General features: G+C 38.0%; 1 pseudogene; it reads right to left on the bottom strand.

Moving 5' to 3' along the window:
- Nucleotides 1-619: 619 nt before the first annotated feature.
- LOC105305475 lies at nucleotides 620-2,203 on the bottom strand (annotated as a pseudogene).
- Between the last annotated feature and the right edge of the window lie 2,971 nt (nucleotides 2,204-5,174).

Raw genomic sequence — 5,174 nt, 5'->3', positions numbered from 1 at the left:
CAGAGTAAGGAAGTTGTTAGCCTTTTTCGCATTTATGAGCTGTTATGATAGTTCATGTTTAAAATCACAGCTTATCAGTAGCCTGGATATTGAACTCAACATCTTGATACCCTCTCCTAAGTTGCTATTAGAAGCTATGCAGAGATGACTTGAAATTTGCATATATTCTATTTGTCATTAATGCTTTCTTATCTATTCAAATCAGGGCTTACGTTTGGGATCTACTGAGAAAAATTATGCTTCTAAGGTATTTGTATAAGAGAGTATAATTTCTTGTTTATTAATAAAAGGCATTCTTTTCAAAATGGAGAAGAAGTTTGCTGTGAAACAGTATGTTTATGCCAGCAGCAGCCTCATACATCTGTGTGTACTGCTTCTCTCTCTCTCTCTTTTTTTTTTTTCAAATGACTTAGATTTAATCATTAGGAGCAAACTAAATGGAAAGTTTACAATAGAGAAGGATTACATTTCATTGCCTTTTGCAGACTGAGCTGGGACTGGGGCTGCCCCCCAACTTGATCCCTTCCAGACAAAGACATCCACAGTGTCCCTGGCAGTCTGGCTCAGGGAAGGAGGAGACTCTGTTGGCTCCATATGTCGAGGTCACCTTGCCCACCCCTCATTCCTGGCTAGTATCAGGGATTCTACCTTGCTGGCCCTAGTCATCACCCTTTTATTTTGGTGGCCTGAGGCGCTGTCATCAATCCGCAGCAGCAGAAGTGCCCTCTCTCATATGTTTGCAGCTTCACAGCCGGTGACTCTCATCATTTATACCTCAGGCCTCACAGTTCACCTAGGTGTGCTTGGCCTGAAGGGAGGTAAGTAGATGGATGGTGCTGGCCCCCAAGTTCTGAATAAGGGTATGAGGGATGACCTCTAGGGCATGGGCAACAGCCCTGTATGCCATTGATCCATACCAGTCATGGCCTTGGATTTTTCTGTCAAGGCATGGGCCACAGCCATCTCACTGGCCCCACCCCTTGGCACCAACTGAGAACTTTGTGGCATACTTGCATGGCATCCTGAAGATTGTGTTCTACTTCAGAGAGAATCTCTGCAGGCTTCTTGGAGGAGAATGGTACAGGCCTTGGGTCTTTGCACTCAGTGATGAATGTAAAGTACTCATCTCTAATTTTCTTGATTTCCAGCAGGCCCACTCTTGTCCCAACACCATCTTTTCTCAGTTCCTCTGGTCGGCTGACTATCTGGGCCCTACAGGCTCAGATTGTTGTCTGTCTTCCAGACTCTGCAGATAGCTGTGATAAACTAAATCTGAGATGCCCTTTTCTGTGATGACCATGTGGGGCTTCAGATGGATAATGTCCTCACAGAGCTGCTGGATGTACTTTTCTTCCATTTGAAGGATTTGGGTGAAGTCTTCCTCTAGTGTGATCTCTGTGTCATTCTAGCTTTCTCCTTCTTGTATTCCAGAGAAGAATCCAGCAGCACAATGCAAAGGTTCTTAATATAACACTGCATTTGTGAATGGGTCACATCTTTGTTAATTATGACTCCTTGTAAGACACATGAGTCTTCAATGATGCTCCCAGGCATCTTTTCCACCCTTGCATATTTCTTGATGTCTATCTCCTTCTGGCAGTTCTCCTCAAGCTGGACAGTTTTGACAACATCCAGGACAATGTTGCAAGCCAAAGAGAATCTCTAACTGATTATTTTGATAGTAATGAAGCTATTGATAATGTTCAGCATCAATCTGTTATTAGTGTCAATGGGAGTACTGAATTTTTTAAGGGTGCTGATCATATCATCCAATGCCTTTTGGTAAGCACAGATCACCAACATTGATGCATCTGCTTCTCTAGGAAGTGCTCAGCCACAGATAGCATATCCTCTGCAAGAATAATTACTGATGTGGTCCCATCTCCAACCTCTTCATCCTGTATCCAACTAATTTCAGTCATGGATTGGATGCTGGATGCTGAACTTGAATCTTCCAAAGAATGTCATTGCCATCATTGGTCATCACAATGCCTCCCATTGTCCAAAAGCATCTTCTTCATGGACTTGAGTCCCAAACATGTTTGGATGATATATGCAATAGTCTTAGTTGCATCGATGTTTCCAGATTGAACTTTTCTTCTAGGTTTGCGTTTTGAGTTCTGGCTGAGCACCAGCACAAGATGATGGCCCATCATGGCAGCACAATGCAGAGCCCAGTACCCAGAGCTGGAAGAACTGGCAGAAGATTTTACCGCATCTCTTGGTTGCATCATTTTTTCTTGTGTTGTTTTCTTGTGCATGATTTACTCTTGTGTTGTTTCATAAATTTAGTGTAGACAATGTGTACAGTGTTTAGAAAGTCTACAGTAGTGTACAGTAATGTCCTAGATCTTCACATTCACTCATCATTCATTCACTGACTCACACAGAGCAACTTCTGGTCCTCCACAGTTCATTCATGCTAAGTGTTCTCTACAGGTGTGCTATTTTTTATCTTTTATACCATATTTTTACTGTACATTATCTATGTTTAGATATACAAATACTTACCATTGTGTTACAATTGGCTACAGTATTCAGTACAGTAACATGTTGTGCAGGTTTGTAGCCTAGGAGCAATAGGCTATACCATCTAGGTTTGTATAAGAGCACTCTATAATGTTTGCACAAGAATAATATCACCCAACAGCGCATTTCTTAGAAAGTATCATTGTCAAGTGGCACATGACTGTACTTACATTTACTGGTTTACTGCAAAGGATACAACTGAAGAGCTGCCAGATGGAAGAGATGCATAGGGCAGGGTAAAGTGTGAGCAGCTTTCATGACCTCCAGGTCTACCAAACTCCTAGCACTTCAGTGTTTTCATCAACCTGGAAGCTCTCTGAATGTCCCTGTTCAAGAGTTTTTATAGAATTTAATCTCCAGCCTCTTTTCCCCTCCATGAAAGTTGGTTGGCTGGCCTGAAAGTTCCAACCCTCTAATCATTTGGTCTTTCTGGTGACCAGCCCCATCTTAATGGTTATCTAGGGGATTCATCCTAAGTCATCTCATTAGCATAAAGTCAGATGTGATAAAAGGGGCTCGTTACGAATAATGAAAGACATTTCTGTCACTCAGAAAATTCAATGGGGTTTTAGGAACTCTGTACCAAGAACCAGGGACAAAGACCAAATATATTTCTTATTATACCATACAACCTAAAGAAGAAAAATTATACTATCATACAGAAAAAGTATTTGAAAAAGTCCAACACCCATTCTTGATTAAAAAAAAAAACTCTTAGCAAGTTAGAAATAGAGAAGCATTACCTCAACTTCATAAACAGTATCTACGAAATACTTACAGCTAATGTATTGTTGGTGAAAGACTGAATTATTTCCCCAAAAAATAAGGGATAGAGCAAGAATATTTGCCCTCACCATTCTTATTCAACATAGTACTAAAAAGTTTTAATAACCACAATAACACAAGAAAAAGAATATTAAACAGGTAATAAAACTGTCCCTATTTACAAGTGACATAATTGCCTATGTAAAATATCCCAAGAAATCTACCCCCAAAACCTCCTAGAATTTAATCAAAGAGTTCAGCAAAGTTGCTGGGTACAAGATCGACATGCAAAAACAATCACATTTCTATGTAGTAAAAATGAACACACGGAAACTGAAAATTTAAATACAATATAATTTAAATTAGTCCTAAGAAAATGAAATACTTAGGTATACGCCTACCAAAATATGTAAAGAAGACCCACATGATCTAGAGATTACAAAATACCGATAAAATAAAAGACTTTAATAAATGGAGAAGCATATTGTTTTCATGGATAGGAAGGCTCAACACAGTAAAGATACCAATTCTCCCCAAATCAATATATAGATTTAATGTAATTCCTATCAAAATCCTAGTAGTTTTTTGTAGACATACACAATAATTTTATGAAATTTATATGGAAAAGCAAAAGAACTGGAATAGCTAAAACGCTTTTGAGAAAGAATAAAAAAGTGGGAGGAATCACTCTACTCAATATTAATGTTTATTATATAGCTACATTAATCAAAACAGTGTGGTATTGGTGGAAGCATAGACACATAGATCAATAGAACAGAATAGAGAACTCAGAAAAAGCCCCACACAAGTACGGCCAATTTTGACAAAGCTGCAAAAGTGATTCCATGGAGGACATAGCCTTTTCAACAAATGGTACTGGAGCGAGAAGACATCTGTGGGCAAAAAAAAAAAAAAAAAAAGCTTTAAATCTTACACATAATCTTATACAAAAATGAATGCCAAAATGTGAAATGTAAAATGGTAAAACTTTTAGAAAAAGGCATAGGATAAAATTTTTAGGATCTAGGTATAAGCAAAAACTTCTTAAACTAGATACCAAAAGCGTGATCTATAAAAGGAAAAATTGATCAACTGCACCTCGACAAATATTTTTTTTTAAATTTATTCTGTGAAATCCTTTGTGAAAACAAAAGATGCAAAGACAAATTACAGACTGGAAGAAAATATTGGCAAACCACATATCTGACGAAGGACAAGTTTCTAGAATATATAAAGAACTCTCAAACTCAAGAGTATAAAAACAATCTAATTATAAAATAGACAAAAGACACAAAGAGACATTTCACCAAGAAGGAAGTACCGATGGCAAGTAAGTGCATGAAAAAATGTTTGACATCATTAGCCATCAGTGAAATAATAATTTAGATCACAATGAGATATCAGTATACATGTCAGAAAGGCTGAAATAAAATATAAGGGTAACCCCAATGCTGGTAAGGATATGGAAACACTTCGTCATTCATGTATTGCTGATGGTAATGTAAAATGGTACAGACACTCTGGAAAATAGCTTGGCAGTTTCTCAAAAAACTAAACATATGCTTTAGCAATTACATTCTTGGACACTTATCTCAGAGAATATATATGTAACATGAATTTTTAAATAATATGTGGGTTTTTTTTTAAAATATGGTTTGTTCATAAGCCTTAAAGAGTATTCTCAGAAACATGGTAGAGTGAGAGATGTCCTCAGATCTCTTCCCTTGAAACAACAATAAGCTAAACATCTAAAACTCAACAAAAAACACCCAAACTGCACACCAGCATGTCTGAGGGTGAGATCTGCACATAAGAGCTACCACAGGTCAGAACCTCGGGTGTCAGGAGGTGGACTAGGAGAAATAAAGAAACTGCCTCTC

The sequence above is a fragment of the Pteropus vampyrus genome, unplaced genomic scaffold (assembly GCF_000151845.1).
Source record: "Pteropus vampyrus isolate Shadow unplaced genomic scaffold, Pvam_2.0 Scaffold387, whole genome shotgun sequence".
Lineage (NCBI taxonomy): Eukaryota > Metazoa > Chordata > Mammalia > Chiroptera > Pteropodidae > Pteropus > Pteropus vampyrus.
Note: the sequence above shows the minus strand (reverse complement) of the source record. Positions and strands in the feature narration are given on the sequence as shown.